The sequence below is a fragment of the Podarcis bocagei genome (assembly GCF_964188305.1).
Source record: "Podarcis bocagei genome assembly, chromosome: 3".
Taxonomy (NCBI): Eukaryota; Metazoa; Chordata; class Lepidosauria; order Squamata; family Lacertidae; genus Podarcis; species Podarcis bocagei.
In genome coordinates this window covers 83677154-83703004 of record NC_138127.1, presented here as the reverse complement: position 1 = coordinate 83703004, position 25851 = coordinate 83677154, and the positions used below count along the sequence as shown (strand labels likewise).

Here is a 25851-nt window from a genome sequence, read left to right as displayed (position 1 = left end):
ATTGTTGGGTACAATGATAACACGGAGCTTTTCGCTGTTCCATGGGAGTCCGCGTGGCGCTGGAACTTGCGCTCAGTGGCCGTGTGTGTTCTGCTTTTCCCATTTCCATGGAAATGGGCGAGCAAGAGCAGAGATAGCAGTTTGAAAGCTTAAAACAATATTTTACCCCCAAGATAGCAGTGATGACGATAACTATGACAAAACTGGCAACCAGAACATGTGGAATGTGAAGCGTTTCAAGAGCACCAATTCATTAAGGTGTTGTTGTGTTTTTTTTAATGAACATAAGATTGTACTCATTTTTCATAAAACCATTATGAAGCAAGCTGAGGTATTTTAGGGGGCAGGGGGTTATTGTGTTGCTGTTTTTATTTTCATTATGTATTTTGTGGTTTTATGTTTTGATTTTATTCTGTGAACCGCCCTGAGACCTCTGGGTACAGGGTGGTATGTAAATTCTGTAAACAACAACAACAACAACAACAACAACAACAACAACAACAACAACAACAACAACAACAACAACAACAAATGTGGGTGCCCTGCTGCCAGGGCATCAGACATTGGCAGAGGAGGATCAAAAACACCCGGCCTCCTACTCCCAAGGAGTTATTGCTTTCTAGTAAACTATTTGCTCTGCTGCTAAGGAAGGAAGGACGGACCAGCTAGTTCACACTAGCTGCCTCTCCTCTCTTGTGATCATCTTCCATGGGCAAGGGGATTAAGGGTTGCTGCTAGTGGGTCATTGCCAGTGGAGAAAACAACAAAGGGCTTTTTACCCTTTGGGTTATCCCATGGGTAGGCAAACTAAGGCCCGGGGGCCAGATCTGGGCCAATCGTCTTCTAAATCTGGTCCACGGACGGGCTGGGAATCAGTGTGTTTTTACATGAGTAGAATGTGTGCTTTTATTTAAAATGCATCTCCGGGTTATTTGTGGGGCATAGGAATTTGTTCATTATTTTTTTCAAAATATAGTCCGGCCCCCTACAAGGTCTGAGGAACAGTGGACCGGCCCCCTGCTGAAAAAGTTTGCTGACCCCTGTCAAGGATGCTATCCTCTTTAGTACTTGTGATTTGAGTTGGTTTGTTGTGTGAGAGTGAGCTGTTCCTAGGTAAGAGTCGGGAGCACCCAGTGGTTGGGACTGGGTCTACACTAATGCCCCTTTTGTCTCTAGTCCCACCCACCACAGACTTGCATCCCCTGAAAGACTGCCCAGAAGGAAAAAGGTTTAAGGATAGCCCCACAATGCTACTTTTCGTCAGTCAAATAGAAAACCAAAAACGCCACACCAGGCCTTTGCTATCTGCATGTAGCATCCAATCCCACCACCCAAATTTAACATGCACAAGCCTGGAAAGCCAAGAGTACAACATCTGGTTTCTAATGGTTTCCTGTTGCAAACAGCCACTTCAGGTTTCTCTTCAGATGCTCAGACAGCTTTCTGTCTGTAATATGTTTCTCTTCAGCACCAGAGAGAGAGAGAAAAAAAACCCTCATAATATTTTTTACCTGGTGAACATCCAACTTGATGAAAGAAGCAGTAAAAACAAACGGGTTGTACTGGTTGCTGCCAATGGTACGTTTGTGTGATCTGCTACTACTGGAAAATTTCAGGCTCAGATAAAAATCATTGGGAATTTCTCTCTCTTTCTCTCCCTTTGCTTTTGAAATGAGGCCTGTTGTAAAGGAAACCTGCAATCATGAGATAGTATGAACGAAAAATAAATATTTCACATGTTTTCATGTGAATCCAAAGGAGCACAAAGGCACCTGCTGAAGCTTTTAACTGTATCATCATTGGAACTGGCTATTTTACTTGTGATTTTATTTCGACTTGAGAGGGAGAGGTCGGAGGGGCCATTTAGTTATATAATGCATTATTTTCCAATATGTTTTTGAAGGTGTTCAGAGATTTGACAATGGGGATAATGACAACTACTAGTAATCATGGCCTTGGCTGCCACTCATAAAGAAGGGCCGTAGCTCAGGGGTAGTTCATACGCCTTGCATGAGGAAGGCTCAATCCCTGGTGTCTTTAGCAAAGTCCATGGCCTGAAACCCTGGAGAGCAACTGTCAGTCAGTGCCAAACAAATTGTATTACAGTGGTACCTCGGGTTACAGATGCTTCAGGTTACAGACGCTTCAGGTTACAGACTCTGCTAACCCAGAAATAGTACCTCAGGTTAAGAACTTTGCTTCAGGATGAGAACAGAAATTGTGCGGTGGTGGCGCAGCGGCAGTGGGAGGCCCCATTAACTAAAGTGGTACCTCAAGTTAAGAACAGTTTCAGGTTAAGAAACCTCCAGAACGAATTAAGTTCTTAACCCGAGGTACCACTGTATTACTATTACTATTGTTGAATTTATTGGTCCCTTTCTCTTGCCAAAGGCAACTCAGAAAGACCTACAGCCAAAAATAAACAAACAAAAACCCTCACAGATACAAAAAAACAACCCCACACCACATTAAAATAATGCATTAAAAATACATTAAAAACATTCCATCCACTCTAAGAGGCCGTAGATAGTTAAAAGACCTGGTTAAAAAGGAAAGCTTTTGCCTGGTGCCTAAATGGTGCCAGGTAAGCCTCCCTGGGGGAGACCATTCCACAAAAGGGGAGCCATCACAGAAAAAGGACCATTTTTGTGTTGCCACTAAATGTTGGGCTAGATGGATTCGTGGTTTGACACCATAAATGGCAGATTCCTACGTTCTTACTAAAATATTGCCAATGAATATAACATAGGCAAAGAAGATATTGTTTTCAGTCTAAGTGTAGACAGTGGGGAAGAGACAAGCCTGTGGTTAGGTGACCAAAAGTATTATTTATTAGTAGTATTTATGTATTACATTTATACCCCACCTTTCCTCCAATGAGCTCAAGGGGGAATACATACATTTCTCCCTCTCCATAATATAAACGTTTTCAGTCTGCTTGTGGGATGTTTTAGTGTTCCGTTGGGTGGTGTTGTTTAGTCGTTTAGTCATGTCCAACTCTTCGTGACCCCATGGACCAGAGCATGCCAAGCATTCCTGTCTTCCACTGCCTCCTGCAGTTTGGTCAGACTCATGCTGGTAGCTTCGAGAACACTATCCAACCATCTCGACCAGTTGGGTAGAATTCCTCCTGCAGGCTTCCTTTTTTAATATCTCCACAAGAAATGTGGTTTGACTCCAGGCTGCCAGTAATTTGTGGGAGGTAATCAGTCACAAGCTATAAATTAAAGTTTGTGCTCTGGTGCAATTAATCCACTTTTTATTTTTTTTAAAAGGACTTTTGCAGTTAGGAAAGTGACAGGGAAGTGTACTAAATGCACTAAACTGTAAGAGAGAATGATCCATTGTGGGGAAGATGTATACCCTCCACACAAACAAACCAGGATGCATGTTAATTTCCTCTGAGCAAACATAATACAATCCTAGTATGGTAAGTGGAGGATTTGATCTTGCGTGGTTCCAGTTGCTGCTGTTTTATGAGCAGCTTCCCTGCATGGGACCCGCAGAGCTCAATGAGACTTATTCCCATGTATGCATATGTAGGCTTGCACCCTTACACTCCACTGAGTTCAGTGAGACTTATGCACAGCTAAGTGTATATGGCAGGGATGACTACCTTGTGGGCCATGGGCCTGGTATTGTCCCTAAGAATTTTGTGGGACCCACAAAGACACCCCTCAAATATTTTACAGTAGCAACTATGAGGCTTTTTCTATTTTTCCTCCATGCCTCCCCCACCTTCCACGTTATTTCCAATATTCCCCCCAAAGTACTTTTCTGTTATTTGGGGGGCATTATGATTGTGGTTCCCCTCCCAAAATCAGTGTACATCACACCAACACCCCAAATTGGCTGAGTTTTGGCACTTCGGTGTTCAGGCAGCTTCAGGATTCCTCGTGAGCACTCCTTGTTTGTCTTTAGCAATTTCCATGGCTACCACTTACAATACTTAGTAGTTGGCTGCTATGTTTCAGCTATTAAAGAGAGTCAATCTTGAACGAGAGCTGCCGCAAACATTTCGCATTGCGTTGCAGCATTACTGGAACACAAATCTGAATGTGGAGGGGAAATGGGGTGCATTAAGTTGACTTTTGTATTCAGAAGGTTCCCAGAACTCTCATGAACATGCTTCAATAAAGTTTTGGTCATGAGTTCTTCCAGTCGATTGCTTTTTTCCGGAGGGATTCAGTCGTATACTGGCAAATTCAGGAGGCACAATGAAGCCACTTTCCTAAAAGACTGGTTTTTTTGCACTACGGGAAGTGATGGAGAATTGTGCTGGAAAGTGTGAGATACCAGTGGAATGACGACCAAGGACGGTGGTGGACTCCTCTTCACTGGAGGTTTTTAAATGGAGTTTGGATGGCCATCTGTCAGGGATTCTTTAGCTGTGATTTCTCCCTTGCAGGGGGTCAGACCAATGACTCTTGAGTCCTCATTCAACTCTACAATTCTAGAATTCTGTGAACACTTCCTTTGACTCAACGTTGTCTAACCTCCTTGCCAGCAAATCCAAATGCATGGTAATTAAATGGCCAGTGTCGTCTAATCTCCTTGCAAACAAATCAGGACGGATGCTCAAGAAACAGTTCATCTGGAAGCATTTTAAGAGTTGGCGAAGTGCTAAATCTTCAAGATGTTCATATCTCTTCAACACTGGACTTCCCTGCACACCCCTGCCTGAAAATGGTTTTTTGTTTGCCCTTGTATGTGTGTAAGTGTGTTTGCCTTTCCTATGCTGCTCTCTGTTTCCATATCTGATATCCTGTTTGCAAGCTTCCCACAGGCCACTGTGAGAACAGAATGCTGGAGTAGTTGGGCCATTGGCCTGATCCAACTAATTCCCAAAGGGAGTCCATAGCATAATCCTTCGTGAACATTGTCTACTTATCTGATGCACTACATATAATCCTCAGTTGCACAGGGACAGTTTGTCTGGAGGGATTTTTTTGGGGGAAAATAAGTACAAAATCAGGATGAATCGTATGCCCATGGACACCCAGCCTAATTTTGCACTTCTTTTGCTATGTTTCCATGTTCCCACAGCCTCTGTTTCATTTGACATCCAGCCTGATGAAGAAGTAAGGAGTTTGCAGTTATTTTTGTGACATTTTGATTGGTACTAATAAAGGTGTTGCACAGGTGGGAATTGCTGAAGTTTTCTCTCTCCCTTATGGCTCAACATGGCTTGCTTTGCGTTTTCTCTTCCCGAAGGCAGTATTTTCTGTCTTCTCTATAAAAGTGAGTGTTACCACTATATGTAATGCCTAATTACAATCATCACTTAGCTGTGATTATTAATAAAATTCTGTATATTTTACTTATTTATAAGTCCCACTGCCTTCAACTCTTAATTGTGAGAATATGCTCTGATGATAACTGTATCATTTTGTGTGTGTGTGTAGATTTGTAAGCAGTGAATTCTGAGCAAGAATGGGCAAATCTATCTGTTTTGACCTCTCTCCTTTTTCAGACTTAACTTCAGTTCTCCACATTTCCACATCACTTTATAAATTAAAAAATCTTGAAAATTCATCAGTATTTTTGTGTGCATTTATCTCAAGGCATCCATTTTCATATGCATTTTTGCCTAATACATGTCTTTTTTTGCAAATCAATTTCCCCATATATAATGCATTTCCGTATGTTATTTTCACAAATATATGGTGTTTTATTCGTACCTTACCTAGTACATCAGGATTTGCCTGAAGAATCGCATTGCAAAATTCGGATAAAGCACATTTTGAAGGACAGCTGTGTTTTGATTCATGCAACGTTTCAGAAAGTACAAATTGGGCAGGTTTGCCTTCAGCTGTGAACTGAATGGAATTTCTGCCCCATTCCTAGCTCTGCCTATTGTTCTTCCTGCCTCCAACTACCGTTGGCCGCCCTACCCTGTACCCCACCAGCCACAGTAGATGCCAGCCGCCACTGCATGGAAGCTGCATTTGTAAGCCATGAGTTCAGAGGGAAATGAAATGCAAAAAGTACAGACAGTCACATTTCAATTAGAACAAGCATCTATGCACAACAAACACAGCAGCATCGCTTGTCCCTTAAATGCAATAGACATGGGACAGACTCCACCATCAAATGCACATCCTCCATGCTAAAATAAAGCGTTCAGTGCTCTTCTGGGGACAGCGGTGTAAATGAGAGCGAGCGTCTTAAAGGACAAGCCTAGTCCGTCAGCCTGTGCTGCCATCAACATGATTTCCTATTCCCTGGGGGCAGTTGCACACCACCATCAGCATAACTCTAACTAGTGCCACAGCAAGCCACTCAGACAGCAATAAAGACATTCGAGCAGCCAGCAAAACACTCCGTTGCTTCGACAGGAAAAGTACATTATAAAACCCGGCATCTGTGTCTTGCAGCTGCCAAGTATCCTCCATGTGTTGTTACAGCTGTTGACTCTATTGCGGAGGAAGGCAGAACAGAAGGATGGGAAAGAAGGAGCATTAAGAATATTCCTCTCCTGGACAAGGCTGCCAAGCAGGTAGCTGGAAGCCGTGCCTGAACAAGCCTGGCCTCTCCTAGACACGCAAGATCTTCGCTGCTCTCTCTTCACCGCAGAGAGGTTAGAGGCCATGGCACTTACGAAGGCAGATACTTCGCAGCTAAGCCCAAGTGCAGGATCGGCCCAAAGCAGCAGAAAGCGCAATGATTCATAGCTGTCTGATTTTATTCTCAATCAAGCTGGAGGTGGGGAAGAATCACTGCTTATGTGGTCAAATGAGAGGGAATAACAGAGTAACGTGAAAAAGGGGGGAGAGAACAGGGCACAGTAGAACAGTTTTAAATGGGAATATTTTGAGATTTCATGTTGAATATATGACTAGACAGTGGGTTAGACACACTTGGAGTTGATAGCTCAAGTCTGCTGATTTTAGTGGGTCTACTTTTGAGTATGACTTGGTTGGATATCACATGGGGTGAGGGAGAAATTCAATTTTGTTCACATTTTTATTATTATAATCACTGGTTTATTAATTGCCTTCTAATATATGTATAAGGTAGTTAAAAACACATCATCAACAACTACTACTGTGCATTTAAAATAAACATTTAATCTACAACGTTAAAAACACGTTACAGAACATCAAAGATAAAAACATAACAATAATAATAACATATTGACCGCCAGCCAATAATATAACAGTGATCATAATAACAGTTCACACTAGTGCAGAAATATTTCAGAGGGGTAGTGGAGTTATTCTCTTGCAGTAAAAAGAATCAGAGTCTTGCGGCATCTTGAAGGCAAATTCATGTATTATGTGGCATAAGCCCACTTGGTCAGCTGCCTGAAGCGATATAATTGTTGTTGTTACACAAATGTATAGACCAAAGTGGTGCACAAGTTAAAACAGAATGAAAAGCAAAGACGCAAGCTATCAAAACAATAAAATCAATTCAACAAGCCCTAAAGGATTATAAAAGAGAAAATTGCAAGGTTGGTGCTGAAAGGCAACGAGATGCACAAATTACAGCCAGCGATATTTAAAGCTTAACTATATGTTAAATAGGAACACCTTTAACTTCTTAAACTAGTGGGTTGGTGTTAATTGCTGAGATTATTGTGTTACCAAAAATGTAGCAGGTATGGGGAGATTGCTTGCAAGAATGTTTATATAGGCAAAATTAAAACTGTGTATATTAGGATAAACACACAGTAAAACGCTAATGAATTTTCATGATGTCCCCCCTGAACCCCTGCAGACTGATGTAGAACTCTGGTAAACTGAAGAGTTTGGATTTGATATCCCGCTTTATCACTACCGAAGGAGTCTCAAAGCAGCTAACATTCTCCTTTCCCTTCCTCCCCAACAACAAACACTCTGTGAGGTGAGTGGGGCTGAGAGACTTCAAAGAAGTGTCACTAGCCCAAGGTCACTCAGCAGCTGCATGTGGAGGAGCGGAGACACGAACCCGGTTCACCAGATTACGAGACTACCACTCTTAACCACTACACCACACTGGCTCTTAAGACTGGAATGATTAGCAACTGAGAGAATGAGAAACTGACAGACTCATCCATTCCTCCTTGGGAATAATTCCCATTGCATTCAGTGGTCCTTATCTCTGACTGGTCCCATAGGCTGGCAAGATCAACCCTGCCTTGTGTGAATCCCTTGCAGACGACTGCAGTGCCTGGAGACAGGCAGTCAGGTCGTGTATCCACAGCAAGGACCAGAAGAGGAATGATCGCTGGAAGGAGCGCAGAGAGAAGAAAAGCCACGGTGCATTTGCAGTAGCACAACCGGACACTTTCATCTGGCCCAGCTGTGGCAAAACATGTCTCTCCTGTATCGGTCTCTACAGCCATAGCAGGTGCTGTAACTCTCCAATAGTTTGACTTCACCTCAAAGGCGCACTCCTCTATTGTCTCCCAAGACAGCAGATGCCAACAATATCTCTGAGAAGCCATGCATGGTGTTGCGCTGCACACCCGCTTAAGACAATGGGACAAATGAATAGCAACAACTACTTTAAGTCCTGTGGTTTCAACAGGACTTGGGGCCAAAAGAGATGCTACAAACAAAGCTAACACAGTGTTGTGTCTGGAGTGTCATATCAGCACTGAGGAGATCCATGGTCAAGTCTTTCAGCCAAGATGCTTACTTTGGTGCCAGTTGCTGTCTCTCAGCCCAACCAACACCATTGGCTTGGTAGAGGGAAGACCACACCTGCCTCTTGATCTACTGGAAGGAAAGGTGGCCTATAAACAGTAGCAGGTGGTGGGATGGGGTGGCACCACTCAGTTGTGTTGTTGCTGTTTACCAGAAGGTAGAGGGGAGGAGTGAGTCAGTGACATGGGTGACGCAGTACAAACACACCAGCAAAGCCAATCTGGCATTGCTGCTGCTGCATTTGCACCACACCAACATCACCCCTGCCTCGCTCCCCACCCTCTACTTCCCATTAAGCAGCAACTATGCAACCAACCAGAGGCCAGATGAGCAGTGGTACCCCACACTGGCCATTACTGGTTATACATGTAATAATTAATAGTCTGGTCCTTGGTTGCTGGATTCAGGCCATAAATACTGTCTTGGAGTGAACTGAGACACGTGTGTGTGTGTGTGTGTGTGTGTGTGTGTGTGTGTGTGCGCGCGCGCAATGTCCACAAGTATGTGGTGAGCTTTGAGTGAGTGGCCTATTGTGTTATAAGGAATCGCAGCCTAACCCTGGCATCTCTCCTAAAGGGTCTTTGGGGACTGGGAAATGTTTCATTGTGCTAGTCTTAAACTCAAAACATAAATGAGCCAGATACATTTTATTCACTGTTAAGAGTCTCCCTGTTTTCTGAAAAGAATTGGGGTTTTTTTTAAGCTAGTGACATCTGTAGATTGAGATGCATGAAGACAGCAGGATTTCAATGCATCTATATCGGAGCAAGAGGTGAGCATCTCCTAAATGTCTGAGTTAATGCCGTAAAATTAAATGGAGGAAAAAATATTTTCCCCCAGCAAGGCTTGGATCATAAAGAGGATTTGTGGTGCATATCTAATTGTAGGCAAAAAGTAAGGGCTGAAGTTGTAACCATGAGCACTGGAATAAAAAACATGGCTCCCTTTGCCAAATTCCATTATAGGACTTCTGAAAAATGGTGTTGCGACACTTGTAACTTGTCGTAAAAGAAGCTGAGCACCAGGCAGCCATATAGGCCCTGGCAAAAGCGCCTTTCTTTCCTTCTGCTAACCACACCCCCTGCATAGAAGTTCTGCTTCTCATATTATGTAAGTTCCCTGCATCCTTCTGCTTGTGGGTGAGTAAATACCAGTCTTCTGTTACATGATGAGGAAATGGTCAGCCATAGCTGCCTCCATGTCTAATGGGGAATGGGCCCAAGTGGTTGGACCACTCCTATGTGGGTAGCAGCATCCAGCAAAGGCACTCTGATGAGAATTGGGCAGCCCCCAGTGAAGGCCTGGGATGTGCTATTTTAATTTTCCACACAGCATTGCTCCAAGGTGCTACGGGAAAATAAAATGGTGACTTCTGTGGTACTTAATGTGGGCGACAGGGTGGATCCATCATCTGTGGAGTGCTGGGAGCAGGAAGAAGAAGAAAAGGAAGAGTTTGGACTTGATACCCCACCTTTCACTCCCCTTAAGGAGTCTCAAAGCGGCTAACAATCTCCTTTCCCTTCCTCCCCCACAACAAACACTCTGTGAGGTGAGTGAGGCTGAGAGACTTCAGAGAAGTGTGACTAGCCCAAGGTCACCCAGCAGCTGCATGTGGAGGAGCGGGGAAGCAAACCCGGTTCACCAGATTATGAGTCCACCGCTCTGAACCACTACACAACGCTGGCAGGCAGATGCAGCTTCCCAAAGATGACATGTCTGACACCAGACTTGTAGCTACTACATCTTGAACTGTAAATCCAAACTCTCATTCCCATGGTGCCATGGTAGTTGCTGAAACACTACTTTCCCATAGTCTCTTTAATAATGTGGTGGGGTCCATCTCCTTCTGCAGCTATCGGGCCTACATTGCTAGCATATTTGAAGGCACATGATGCTGAAGCAAATATGGGTCTGGTCAGGGCCTGGATGGGAGGAGAACCTAGGAGAGGAGGGGATTTAGGGAGCTGTGGGGAGTCTCAGCAACTGCCTCATGGGGGCAAGACCTGCCGGAAATGTGTTGCTCTGCTCATTAGGCCTGACACTCCTGTGCAGATCCTCAAGAGTTAACTCCAACTTGCATGGTGTGATTTACTGCTGGCTTGCTCCTGTCAGAAGCCAACCACATGGGAAGACCAAAAGCAGGACGCGAGCACAACCGTACTCTCCCCAGCTGTGATTCCCAGCAAACGGTGTGGAGATTCACACTGACGGAGAGAAACCATAGGGGAGGAAGCCTTTACGTAGACCCAGAGTAGGAGGGGAACAACCAGGCCACTTGGGAGTAAATCCAATGCAGCAGCCTTTTCAGTCTGCTGCAAAGCCTCCGCTTCTGCACTTATTGGCTTCCTACCAGTGGCGTAGCGTGGGGGTGCAGGGGGGGCCGGCCGCACCGGGCGCAACATCTGGGGGTTAGGGGGCGCAAATCCACGGGTTAGGGGGCACAAATTACTTGCCTTGCCCCGGGTGCTGACAACCCACGCTACGCCACTGCTTGCTACTCCACTTTCTGCTGTGGGTGGGTGCTTAGTTTATGCCACTGCTTCCCTGTTGAACTTCTTCATTTGGCTACAACGTGGCTTACATTGCCTCAGGGCTCTGTTTCCTTGTTTTTCCATGTAAGCCCATTGTTTTTCCATGTAAGCCCATTTTCACCTAAAGTATATCTAGTATACTTGCCCAAATCTCTGCCCAATTACTGGGATGACTGGTCCCAGCCAGAAATCCACCTGTATTAGGCTTGCCATATTTCAAACAGTGAAAATCCAGCAAATTCGCAAAAAAAAGCTATTTTTAAGGGAAATTGCAGAAAACGGCACCGACACAGGTTGCTGTACATCCGGATTTTCCAGGACATTTTTTTTTTTTTTTTTTTTGCGATTCCCGCCTGGACACTGCTTCCAGCTGCAGCATTCCAGATATGTCCAAGAAATTCGAGATGTATGGCAACTCTGACCTCTATGTTATGCGTAGCTCTGAAAGCTGTCTAGAGTAAAATATTTTTGAAAGCAGAAGTATAAATTCAATAATAAATCAACATGTAAAGCATTGGGCCTGTGGCAAGGTTGTTCTTGCTAACTTCTTCACGCATTTATCATTTTACATATTTTTTTTGTCTTTTATTGATAGGCAATAGGACTATGTTTATTGAATTGCACTTCTAGGAAGGACCATAGCTGTCAACCTTTCCCTTTTCTTGCGAGGAATCCTATTCGGAAAAAGGGAATTTCCCTTTTAAAAAGGGAAACGTTGACAGCTATGGACTAAGGCGTTGTGTGCAGGGTGGTTGGAGGAAACCAAGGAGCACGGACGGAAGGGGAAACTGTTGGATTTGTGGAAAACTTTTTAATAACCAAAACAAAAAAAAGACTGGGGAATTCATTTAATTTCGGCAACATCATTTCTGCAAAAAAAGAGAGGTATTCAAGAACATGAAGGGGCACTGACATTTTGTTAATAGGGTGACCATGCAGATTTTATGAGGTATGAAGCGTGTTCGAGAAGTCTGTTCTACGTAATCTCTGGAGAAAGATAAATTTGTTGCTCCCGAACTACTAAGACAACAGTTCTCAATATCTGAAGTGCCAGGAACATGGAGAGTTTGTGGTGCCTAGCACACAGTGGGCTGCAAGCAGATAGGCATGTACGCAATATACCGCTGCTTGATACTCAGAGTTCCCACAGCCTAGTCCACTGGCAAAAACAGTAGCTCAATGGCAGAGCACCTGCTTTGCATGAAGAAGGTTCCAGGTTCAATCCCTGTCATCACCAGGTAGGGCCTGGAAGCAGTGCTGTCTGAAACCCTGGAGATGCACTGCCAGTGTAGACAATACACTGAGGATTCAGTGGTCTATATGTGGTAGCTTCTTTTGATCCTAAACACACAATTCCTCTCCCTGGCTGATTTTCTAACCCCCCCCCCTAAATTCCCTAGCTGATGCAACACTGGCATACAAGGATTGCTTGGGTAATGCTGACATCCCTCTTATTGATAATACCAGCAATGTTTGCAGTTGTACATGGCATTGGGCCCCAGCAATGGGGCTCTTCTTCTTTCTTTTGTTTGGCGATCACTCGTAGCCAAGTAAAATAGTCTTCCATGAACACGGTCTTAACAGTGAGTCCGTAAGTGACTGTGGAGGCCAGTTCTGGATCCACACGTCCTTCCACAGTGGGGACATAGGTTTCCGGGTAGAAGGTGATCACGGTGTGGATTTGCCAAGCGTGCCTTCCTCTTAGCATGTTTCTCCCTTGCGCCCTGAGTTTGAGTGTCTTCAAATTCGATGACACCTTTGGTAAAGGCTGTTTTCCAGTTAGAGTGCTCGCAGGCCAGTGTTTTCCATTTGTCTGTGTTTATACTACTTTTTTTTAGATTTGCCTTGAAAGAGTCTTTAAACCTCTTTTGTTGACCACCAGCATTACGCTTTCCATTTTTAAGTTCAGAATAAGAGTAGTTGCTTTGGAAGACGATAATCAGGCATCCGCACAACAAGACCAGTCCAACGAAATTGATATTAAAGAATCATTGCTTCAACACTGGTGTTCTTTGCTTCTTCCAGTACACTGGCATTAGTTTGCCTGTCTTCCCAAGTGACATTTTTTGGAGACACCCTAAACACAGCAAATTGCACCAAGAAATGGCAAAGTCTTGTGAGAGATGCACATTAAAAGCCACTTAATGCACAACAGGTATCCTTTAACAGACTTTAGCCACCTGGTGCTTGCTCAGTCAATGGTGGTAAAAAAAAGTTGATGATCTCCCATTCACTTCTAACACAGTCTAGCTATTATTATTTACAGAAATTAATATGCTGCCTTTCTTCAGTGAAAGTCAAGGCAATGTACCTAGAGCTCTCTGACAGTCTCTCTTCCAACACTGATCAACTTTGGTGATTGTGCTGCATCATATCTCTTTGGACCACTGCCTGGGAAGAGTAACCTAGGGAGCTTCATTGAACATACTTTTAAAGAACTCTTATGCCATCTTAACAGTCATGGATTCCTCCAAAGAATATTGGGAACTGCAATTTGTTAGGCTAGTGGGAACTGTAGTTCTGTGTGGGGTCTCCTAAGAACTCCTAGGACCCTTCCCAAATGACAGCTCCCAAGAATTAGGAGACACCACACAGAGCTCCAGCTCAAAGCATCCTTAAGAAATTACGGTTCCCAGGATTCTTTGAGGAAAGCCATGACTGTCAAAAGTGGTGTAACAGTGTGTCAAATATATGGCGACGTCTTCTTTAGTGACAGTGGATATATACTCATTGTACTTAGTATTTAGGTTTAGGGTCATGCATTTCGGAAATGAGCTTCACAGAACTGGGAAAATAACAGCCAGTGTGGTGTAGTGGTTAAGAGCGGTGGACTCGTAATCTGGTGAACCGGGTTTGCATCTCCGCTCCTCCACATGCAGTCTCCTCACTCCACAAGGCTGGGTGACCTTGGGCCAGTCAAACTTCTCTGAAGTCTCTCAGCCCCACTCACCTCACTCACCTCACAGAGTGTTTGTTGTGGGGGAGGAAGGGAAAGGAGAATGTTAGCTGCTTTGAGACTCCTTCGGGTAGTGATAAAGTGGGATATCAAATCCAAAATCTTCTTCTTCTTCTTCATTATATTTTTTTCTTTTGCAAATATTCCAACATAAAAAAGGAAGGTGGTGAACAGCATAAAATCACCAATAAAATCACATCCATTAAATAAAATAAGAAATCAATGTCCACTCCTGCCTGATACCACTGCTCCCCACCCCTATAGCTAAACTAATAAGCCAGCAAAGGTTACTAGCCTGCAAAAAGTATTATTAGCCTGGGATCAAAGGGCATGTGGCTGTTGCATCCTTATCACGCTGCCTTCCCCAAGCTGTTGGGGAATCAGATCAGATCAGATCCCAGCTTCACAAAGCAGTGCAGGGCTGGCTCGGGGAGGGTGGTGGGAGCGGCGTGCCCCCCAGAAAACTGTACCCGAGGCGATTGCCCCCCAGCCCCCTCCCCACGCTACACCCCTGGAGTACCAGCTGCTGAAAACCAAAGGAGGCAAGAGTGCTTGGATTCTGCTTCTGGGTTTCCTCTGGTTGGCCACTGTGAGAACAGGATGCTGGACTAGATATGGGCCATTGGCCTGATCCAGCACGCTCTTCTTATAATTATTCCTCACACAACAAATACTGCGACTGTGAGCAGCGGGAGAAGCCAGTGGAAAAGCAGCCCAATGTTCTGACGATGTTTTTAGCGTCTTTATTCCAGCGAAGTCTACTTGTCTGGAGTAAATGGGAAGCCGGACCTTGTGCATTTGTGGCCACAACTACTTTCTTCAGTTTAAAGCCAAGTTCACGAAGGAGCATTGATTTCTTTCTGAGGATCCACAAGGAGTGTTCCTTAAGACCAGGGGTCGGCAACCTAAGGCCCATGGGCCAGAATCAGCCCTCGGAGGTCGTTTGATCGGCCCACAAGCAGCCCCCAAACTGAGCTACCCACTCTCACGCTGCACTAAACCAGCGCAGCGCAGCGTGGGGACTCACTTCCGTGGCGCCAAAAATTGCGTCTACGCATGTGCAGATGCCGAAAATCACGGGTGCTCGTGATCTGGCCCATGGAGGTATCTCTGCGGGACCGATCCGGCCCAGGCAAGATAAACCTTGCTGACCCCTGCTTAAGACCATCCTTTGAAGCAAAGGAATGTTATGTATTCCATCAAGCCTTCCAGTATTAGGGCATTAAAAAAAAAGTGTTTAGTGATTGAAAGCAAGTACATTAGCTTTTTGACAAAGAAGCTTATGATGACAGTCCTCCATAATAGCTTTTCTATTACTGTAGATCACAATGCTTAAGGTTTGTTTTTTATTAATGCAAATGATATGAATCCCGAATATCAACAGGTCATAGCAAATAGCTTTCCACAGCGTTTGGACACTGAAACAGTTGTAATATATTTTTCTCTCCTGTTTTCATGTAATACTGCTGTAAGACCACAAGAGGAGAGCAATTTTTAATTCACACTTGTGGGTGTTCAAAATCCACATTAAAAAATAAACACCCCCCCCAAAAAAAAAAATCCCTTTCCCTTTTTAATTTGGTTTCTTTCCTCGGAGATGCCAAGACGTAGACTGTCGTGACAGATGGGTTGAGATCGGAGAGATATGGTACACAACATTTCAGAAGCAGCAAATCACTGCTTCATAATACCTTCTAAATATGCCCACAGACTGCCTGTGATGCTGAATAAAGGCAAACTTATAGAGAATATGGGCAAAACTTTGCTATGTTTCCCTCCCTCAAAAAAATCAGAGGTGGGGGTGAGTGGTGGGATGGTGACACAAACAGATCCACTCAGTGTGATCAAGGATTCATGCAAATGTCTACTGAACATTTTTGGTACAGGAGTGAAAACCCTCTTCCTCTCACCATTGTGAGGTAAGTGGTGAAGAAGGCTAATGTGTGGATGTGACCATTTAGGATGAAGGCAGTGGAGTGACAAATAACACTTTGGAGGTCCCAAGCCAGAAGGTGGTTAGATTGGTCTCAACTAGGGCCAGGGCCTTTTCAGTACTGGCCCCGACTTGGTGGAACACTCTGTCACAAGAGATTAGGGCCCTGCGGGACTTGACATCTTTCCACAGGGCCTGCAAGACAGAGCTGTTCCACCTGCCCTTTGATTTGGACTCAGTCTGACCCTTATGTTTCCCTCCCATTATGATTTTGATTTATGGGCTACTATTAAAATGAGGCTGCATTTTAAATTGTATTTTAAACCATATTTTAATAAACTGGTTCTCCCCCCCCCCATTATGTTTTATTGTAATTTTATTGCTGTTAGCTTCTCTGAGCCTAGCTCTGGCCGGGGAGGGCGGGGTATAAATAAAAATTTATTATTATATTATTATTATAACTGACAATTAAATGCCATGATGGCTAGTGTCCTTTGAGGCTGGTTGGTGTGGCAAAGGCAGGGAGATCAAGTGGAGCCAATGACAGGCAAAGCCAACTAAGTCTGGTTTTATTCCCATCGCCTCCCCTAAGTTCTACAAGGAGAATACAACAGAGGAGGTCTCCACTAACAGGTAGTGACACTTTATGGAGTCATTATAAGTCAGAAAGCAGGAAAGTTGGGGGCTGGCTGACTGCAGAATGAGATGGGCAGGGCGGGGCCCCATTTGCTCAGGTGGACCAGCCTCCACCAATTCAATTTTGTGGGTCTTTTCCATTCAACAAATCAATCAAATTTAAAGTACCAAACAGCTTGCCTCTCAGCCCACCTGGCTCTCTGCACTTTTTACCAGGCAGAGGGCCTTCTCGGTAGTGGCACCCGCCCTGTGGAACGCCCTCCCACCAGATGTCAAAGAGAACAACAGCTACCAGACTTTTAGAAGACATCTGAAGGCAGCCCTGTTTAGGGAAGCTTTTAATGTTTGATGGACTACTGTATTTTAATATTTTGTTGGAAGGCACCCAGAGTGGCTGGGGAAACCCAGCCAGATGGGCGGGGTATAAAATTATTATTATTATTATTATTATTATTATTATTATTATTATTATTATTAACTTGCTTGGTGAATATGCCCCTCCCTATTGGCGGGGGGAGGGGGAGATGCCTGACTCCTTGAGCTGTCCATGGAGGGAGCCATTTTTCCCTGCACAATGCCATAGAAATGATATATCATTCACCATCACATACCATCCATGTCCAGGGAGAGGCATTTTTACCTGCCAAAATTTCAAAGCATGCAGCAACCAGGCAGGCTTGCAGCCAAGTCATGCAGCACTTTTTTAATAATAATAATAATAATAATAATAATAATAATAATAATAATAATAATATCAATATCTCCTCCTTCTCTCCTCCAGATCCCTGGCCAACTGCGCTGCCGAGGGCAGCCCCAGCTCGCTTAAATGCCCAGGGAGCGGACCTGAGGGAAGAATGCATTCCTGAGGCGTACTTCCCAAGCCCTGGCCTCCAGGTCGCCGCAGATTGGGCAATTTAAACTGTGGGCCTGGTGGTGCCCTCCATGCTCCATGATGGCTGATAGAGAGCGGAAACAGCCACGGGGCAAAGGAAAGTGTGTGTGTGTGTGTGTGTGTGAGAGAGAGAGAGAGAGAGAGAGAGAGAGAGAGAGAGAGAGAACTGTGTGCATATATAACTCATACTTCGTGTGTGTGTGTGTGTCACACACTTTTAAGGTGCCACAAGCCCCCCAAACAGCGGCGGATCATATGCCCATGCTGCCCAGGGCGGGCATCCTTCCGAGGAGGGCATGGCGTGCTCCTAAGAGAGGGCATGGTACGGAGGGTGCCCTCCCAGGTGTGGGATAGCCGCTCGGGTGCCCGGAGTGGCACGCGCCCCTGCAGCAGGGCAGAGCAAGCTGCCCATCACGGACATTCAGCGCGCTGCCCACCCGCAACTCCCAAGTCTCCTCCAAGCAGTCAAAATGAAGGGGGAAGTGGGGAATGCCACCCGCAAAGCGGCACAACTCCCCCCCCCCTTACCCCTACGGCTCGGGGTAGGCTTGGAAGTTGCAGGCAGATGGCGCGCCAAATGTCACCCGCCTCCGTGAGGGCACCCGTGGCTGTCTGCCCCCCCTGCCCCCCTTCCTACTCCCCTGCCCCCAAAGCCTCAAGTTAGGAATGTGCAGTGGGGGAATACTTTGAGAAATGTTGTCAGTTTTCCCTGGAAATGCCTCAGATGCTTCACTGGTGTAAGAACTGTGCTTAAAATGTTGCTTTGGGTGAGATCTGATAACAACCTAGCATGTGCAGATGACAAGCCCAGCTCCTCCTCCCATTCAGAAATGCCACTAGCCTTGTTGAAATTCTTCCCATCCCTCCAAAATTTCTCTAGAGTGGCTGTCCCTCGCTTTAGAGGCCTGGTGTGACCCCCGAGCAAATCCCACCCCCACCCCCCGCCCAAAGAGCAGCAGCAAAAATAAAATAAAAATAAAGTCAAGGCAGAACTTAGTGCCATAATGGGGAGGCCACTTGCCCCCTTCCCATCGGATTGATAGTTTCATGAGCAGAGGGTAGCCAGCAATCCTCTCCACACAGATAAACTGAGAAGATAAACGTGTGTGCTGTGTGTGTGAGTTGGCCGCACTTACCCCAACACACACAGCCCTGGTGGCTTGGCCCAAGGTGAAAGTTTAGCCACAGACATCCTCCATAATTTTATTTTTTACTTTTGCACTGAGTGAAATTGCAGTGGTCGGCGCCACCTAAAATTGTGCAGTGGAATGGCTAGAGTGTCGGAATAAGACCTAGGAGACCAGGGTTCAAATGTCCACTCATCCAGAAGTTCGCTGGGTGACCTTGGGCCAGGCATAGTCACACAGCCTAACCTACCTCACAGGGTTGTTGTGGGGATTAAATAAGGAGGGGGAGAACCATGTGCGTTGATGTGGCATTTTCCCGTTTGTTTAGAGCCTGTCTGTACAGGGGGAAATGAAAGAGTTAAAAATGTAGACCAATAGGAAAGCTGGAGGCGGAGCCTACATGTGTATAATAGGGTTTGTTAGAGTTGTTGGTGGGTTGGTTTTAGTGGGTTGGCTGGTTGGGAAAGGCAGTTGGAGAAGCAGTTGGCAGGCAGTTGGAAATAGAGAGACAGGGCAGTGGGTTCTTGAGTGAGAGGAGGTAGAAGAGATAGAGAGAGGAAAATAAGACTAAGAAAGTAAAGAGTAACAACAATTGGAATGCCGGAAAAGTTTGTTTGTGTCTGAAATAAAATACACTCTTCTTTATTAATTGAGAACCTGACTGAGACTGAAGTGATTTTACCAGGGAGGACCTGGTTGGTGGCAGTGGATTAGTGGCGTACGGGTCAATAGTCAGTGAGACGACCGGGGGCTCCATACGAACGCCACAGTCACCTTGATTAAAAACCCATTAATCGCTAGTTAAGAAAGTCAACGCCTATGCATATTAGTTTGCACAAGTTTGCATTTCCTGGTATCGTTCTCGGGAGGAAGGAGTTTAAGGTTTCCAGCCTTTAATATTGGGCTCCAAAGAAACAGTTCTAGAGTTGAGCCAGGTGTTGAAAGGCACACATACACCCTTGCGTGGCTCTGTCATATTCTTTGGCCATGTGAGAAAATGACCCCCACTGCTGCCCTGCTCCCTTTTGGAATCCATTCAGCTGTCAAATCAATTCCTTTCTCTGCTTTCGTATTGTTAGCCAAGAAGATGAGGATTCCCTCACAATGTAGCTTTTTAAAGTCTGGTCGCTGATTGAGCTTTCATCAAATAAGAGGCCCGAAGAGAGTTAAGAGTTAGATGTTTCGGGGCTTCTCAGGAGAAAGAAAAGGAGGGTGAAGAGAAAGCTGTGGATGGCAGTTACAAAAGTAAAGGTTAACTCCTCTTTTTTGGGGGGGTAATTCACTTTGTTTCCCTATCTAAAACTTCATGTGAAAAACAGGTACATCAAGTAACTGTTTTCAATACACATTTTCCCTTGCAAAACTTAAGTTTCTGGCAAAAACACATCCCTCAGTTTGCTTCATGGTCACATCCACACCGTCCATTTAAAGCACTTGCCCAAGGAATCCTGGGAACTATAGTATGCTAAGGGTGCTGGGAATTGCAGCCCCGTTTGGGGTAATGTACAGTTCCATGATTCTTTGGAAAAAGACATGTGATTTGAAGGGATTCTGTGGACATGACCATCTCTTGCCAAGCTGCCAATATACTTCTGGGCCAAGTTAAGGGTTTTGTTGCTAGTTTACAAAGCTCTAATCTATTTGGGACCAGGATACCCAAGATTCTGCCTTCTCTCCTCCAGATCCATCTGATGATTGAGAGCATCAGGTGAGGTCCTTGAGTGGTTCTTGGGTGGCTGCCCTGCTCGAAGGAGAGCTTTCAGTGTTGTAGATACTGGCCTGCAGAATACACTCTCATTGGCATAACTAACCAATGGAGAGACCAGGGTGTTTTTCTTTTCTCAAGACTTAAGCCTGAATCAGCAGAAACCAACTGGGGAAGAGCCACAGCTTAGTGGCAGATCATCTGCTTTGCCTGCCCAAGGTCCCAGGTTCCTCTCCAGCTCGGCCTGGGAGAGTCAGGGTAGACAGTGCTAACCTTGGTGGAAAATTCTGGTCTGGCTTGCTATAAGGCAACCCCGGATGTTCCTAGACAGAATCCAGCAGAGCTCATGAGATTTTGTAATTAATATTAAATTTCCATGTTCCAACTCTTGTGATTTATTTGTTGCATTTGTATCCCATTTTTCCTCCAAGATGCTGAAGGCGGTGAGCAAAAGATGATCCCGTGTATACAAAAACCCGCTCTGTGAAGCAAGTTGGATGGAGAGATGCAACATAACCCACAGCCACCCAAGGATCGTTGCGGTGGAGCACAGCAGGAATTTGAACCTGGGTTCAATGTGAATATTTAGGTGGATTTGAAAACATTCCTGTTCACCCAGGCATTTGATGGCTGAAAGATCTTGTTACTGGCAACCTTGAAATTATTTAGTGGTGAGGATATTTGATCGTTCCTAAAAGTTTTTACAATCTTTGTATTGTTTTTCTTGTTTGCTGCCCTATCTCTTTATCTGCTTATTTTTCTGTCCGCTATGACATGCTGTCCTCTACAGATCTGACCACCATCATCCCCCCCCCCTGTTTGCGAATCACCAAGGCTAAGAAACCAGTCCTGTTGAGGTCAACAGATTTCCTTATTATCAAAAAGGAACATAAAGAAGAAATATTAGAGTAAATGATGCTCTGGATCCTGACAAGCTTGACAATGCCTGTCTTTTGACATTTTATTTTTATAGGTCTCTTAATGGTCCCATTGGGCTCTTAATGCTCTTTGCTTCTTTATATATATATTACGGCAACACACACACACACACATTTGATTAATATTTTATGGCTACCTGGGTTGCCAGCAGCTCTCATAAATTTCATGGAGGGCTATTTCTGAGGGATATTAATGTGAGAAATCCCTGTTGTTGAGGAACTGTATCAATCACTTAAACATCAATACCTACATGCCAAAAGATGTATCACTACAGCATCTTTAAAGAGTCCTTTACAACTCACGTCTTCCAAGTGCCACTTAGGCTATTGATGAATGATTTTGAGGTTATCCTTCTCCTTGACCAGCATGGGTTAATATCCATATGAACATTTCTGCATCAACATCCTGAAAGAGACCACCAAGCTGAGTGCAGCTCCCCAGTTATGCATAGGGTGAGGTCTGCCAGATGTCTGATATACCCCACCTGCAGCAGCAGACAAGCTGGTTGGGGTGGAGGTGCTTCTCTGACCTCCTGGCAATCCTGCTATGTTTGTTGTTGTTGTTGTTGTTTAGTCATTTAGTTGGGTCCGACTCTCCGACTCTTCGTGACCCCATGGACCAGAGCACGCCAGGCACTCCTGTCTTCCACTGCCTCCCGCAGTTTGGTCAAACTCATGCTGGTAGCTTCGAGAACACTGTCCAACCATCTCGTCCTCTGTTGTCCCCTTCTCCTTGTGCCCTCAATCTTTCCCAACATCAGGGTCTTTTCCAGGGAGTCTTCTCTTCTCATGAGGTGGCCAAAGTATTGGACCTTCAGCTTCAGGATCTGTCCTTCCTGTTTACTCCCAGGTAAAGTATAGGGTTGCAGCCTTAGAAATGCAGTCTTGAGGGAAAATAGATTTTGGAATGCATGTTTGGGGAGAAACACATGATCAAAATACTATTGTTTTTTAAATGCAGATTTTGCTGGAGGCAGTGGAAGACAGGAGTGCCTGGCGTGCTCTGGTCCTTGGGGTCACGAAGAGTCAGACATGACTAAACGACTAAACAACAACAAAAAGGTGGAAACAGGACAGAAGAGGCTTGTAGGAAATGTCCGCCCCTACATAGTTTACAAGTTGTGCAGGCGCACTGGCTAATGATAATTTCCTGTCGACAACAATGTTGAAAGGCAACCAAATTTCAAATTTCCCTCTCCCTCCATTTTGTCTTCATGGAGCTTTGAGCTTGTGAAAGACGCAAACCAAACTGGGGAGCGAAGATGCAGTGCTTGGTTCTCTGGGGAATTTACCTCAGCGGAAGCAACTAGAGAATTCACAGTTCTCCAATCTGCTGCACCAGCACCGGCTGAGTTGAGCTGAGGAGGAAAAAGGGAGGAGGGGTTCTGTCTCCAAACTATTTCAGTCCTGGCCACCATTCACTTTTGCTGAGCATGCCAAATATGATGGCTGATTGAATCCCTTGGAAGTTACATTGGAGACCACCAAAGACTTGATGAACATCAAATAGCAATTAGGCTGTGAACCTTTGGTTACACTCAAGCTGAGCTGAATTTCAGCCAAAAAACTGAAGGATGGGAAGCTATACGTCCCATTACCCATCTCTGGAGTCATTCAGTTTCCCAAGACAGAGTGCGGGTCTTCCCCACCAAGAGCTAATCATTAGCTCAGTGAGATTCCTTCTGGGATGATAACATAGACAAGTGGTCATGCAAGTAGTCTCCTTTTTATCCAGTTGCTTATATTGTGGAAGTCTAAAATAACTAGTCTGCTGTAATGAGAGACCTGTCCCTCTTTTTCTCCTTTTTACAATCTTACGTTCACTTCTCCACATTTCCACATCAGTTTGCATTTAAAATCTTCTTACAAATTCCTCAGCAATTTAGCTAAGTATTTTTTGTGTGTGTGCAAGCACTATCTTTCTATTATAATGTATTTTAATAAGCTAGTTTCAGTAAGATGCACATTTTATCCTAGCATATGCTGCCCATTACATGACTGGAGACCTGCATTGCAAAATATGATGGATATGTTTCAGTTCATGTAATGATTCAGGAAGCGTGGATTTGGTAGGTTCGCCTTCAAACGCAAACAAGAACTGAATTACTCCCCGATTCCTGTCTGCCTGCAACACAGAATACTGCCCAAACTCCCTTCAACTATAATTGCCCTGAGATCACTGGATGAATTTCTGGCTCTTCTGTCGGTAACTAAATTCACGCTTAAATTTCACTTCCCAAGATTCATTACCTGACGGTGTGACTGTTTAAAGTGGTATGGCACACTGCTTTAAAACTATACATTGGTACCTCAGGTTAAGTACTTAATTCGTTCCGGAGGTCCGTTCTTAACCTGAAACTGTTCTTAACCTGAAGCACCACTTTAGCTAATGGAGCCTCCTGCTGCTGCCGCGCCACCAGAGCCCGATTTCTGTTCTTATCCTGAAGCAAAGTTCTTAACCTGAAGCACTATTTCTGGGTTAGCGGAGTGTGTAACCTGAAGCGTATGTAACCTGAGGTACCACTGTAGTGTGAATGGGGCCTAGAAAACTAGAGCTTGACCTCAGTTTGCCTCTCTATGCAGTGTAGTGTTGCCCAGTCAGAAACATCCCAGAAGCTGAGATTTCATGGCCCAAACCTGAGACCTAGGGGTAGCTGCTGGTGATGTTACAGGGGTGGGCTGGAGATGGCAGTTATATAAGAGAGGAAGGCAGGACATACACACACACACACACACACACACACACACACACACACACACTTAAAGGGACTATGAAATAATTTAAATCTGGCTCCTGCTGAACCAGAGCTTGCAAGCTGTGTGCGCAATTTTAAAATAATAAAATATTAAGAGTACGCCTGGAGAGTCAAGCCCTCCCACTGCCGGCTGGAGGGAACCAGGCAAATCTGGGGACTTCAGGTCAGCCCTGGAGGTCTGGAAACCCAAATCCAGAGGGCACTCCCCCCCGTGTAAAGGAACATTCGATCACGAAAGCTCTTGCAATCTAAAGGATAAAGCTTGGGCCAGGTTTGCCACCTCTGTAAGAACAGAGCCACTGTTTACACATAACCAGGGCTGCTTCTTTTTTCCCACCTGGAGCTCACCAGAACTTAGGTCCGGCGCCTCTCATATGGGCACCATTGCCATTCTAAGAGAACAAAGGAGGTGTTCATGGTGAGTTCTGGAACCTCTTTTTCTAAAAAAATAGCACTGCACATAACTACCATGACCACAACAGTAATATATACTTCAGTGCAGCAGGGATACGGGTGGTGCTGTGGTCTAAACCACTGAGCCTCTTGGCCTTGCTGATTGGAAGGTCACTGGTTCGAATCCCTGCGATGGAGTGAGCTCCCGCTGCTCTGTCCCAGTTCCTGCCAAACTAGCAGTTCGAAAGCATGCCAGTGCAAGTAGAGAAATAGGTACCACTGCGGCGGGAAGGTAAATGGTTTTTCCGTGTGCTCTGGTTTCCGTCACAGTGTTGCGTTGCACCAGTAGTGGTCTAGTCATGCTGGCGACATGCGCCAGAAAGCTGTCTGTGGACAAACGCCGGCTCCCTCGGCCTGAAAGTGAGATGAGTGGTGCAACCCCATTGTTGCCTTTGACTGGGCTTAACCATCCAGGGGTCCTTTACCCCCCCCCCTTTATTCCAGTGCAATATAGCAGTACAGCATGTCAGACTGGGACCAGGGAGATCCAAGTTCAAATCCCCACTCAGCCATGAATCTCACTGGATGACACTGGACCTCTCACTCTTTTCTCAACCTGGCCTTCTTCACAGGATTGTTGTGAGGATATAATGGAGAAGAGAACTATGTATCCCTCCCTTAAGCCCTGTGGATGGGGGTAATATACACAAGGTGGGGTAATATACACAACAGAAGCAGTAGTTACAGAAGTAAAATTGCATCCCATGCTCTTGGCTACATGTCTGATTGAGTCCCTTTGGAATTTAATACCCACCGTTATGCAATGCGCAGCTGATCTACATGACATTTCACCTACCCTTTTCCTCCACATGTGCCCAGGCAGCTCAACAAACACAAACGAATTGCAAGCTTTCCTGAACATTTTTCCCGATGATTTCTTTCAGTCTTCGTTTCGTTTTAATGCAAGGGCACGAATCCTAGTTTATGTCATAATAGATGGACAACAATAGTGCAGTTTAATGAAAATAAAACGCTAAACAGTGCTACATGTTGACAGTGTCATGATGGATATAATTTGGAGTGTTTTCGATGGTGTGGATCTTTGAAAAATATCTGGCAAGCGCGCAAAGTGACAAATGTATTTAAGGATCTATGCCATTCAAATGATACCACCACATGTCTGCTTTGGAATTTTCCCTATTAAATGTGGGGGATATGGGCAGAAAAGCACTTGCATATTGTGTTCTTTAAACAACAACAAAAAAGTGTTTGCATTGTACAGGGGGATGTCTGTCAATAGCACCCAACATTCAACATCCTCAAAGATATGGCTTTGTAAAGTGCACAGATT

At 44.9% G+C, this 25851-nt stretch overlaps 1 long non-coding RNA gene across 2 annotated transcripts; it reads left to right on the top strand.

The window, feature by feature from the left end:
* Positions 1 to 18736: 18736 nt before the first annotated feature.
* LOC308582718 lies at positions 18737 to 25543 on the top strand. Of its 2 annotated transcripts, XR_014005796.1 has the most exons (4): positions 18737 to 19316; positions 19788 to 19953; positions 20845 to 21084; positions 23329 to 25543. It is a non-coding gene; the product is annotated as an uncharacterized lncRNA (long non-coding RNA). The 2 variants fall into 2 exon arrangements; XR_014005797.1 differs by having other exon boundaries at positions 18737 to 19953.
* The last annotated feature ends 308 nt before the right edge of the window (positions 25544 to 25851 follow it).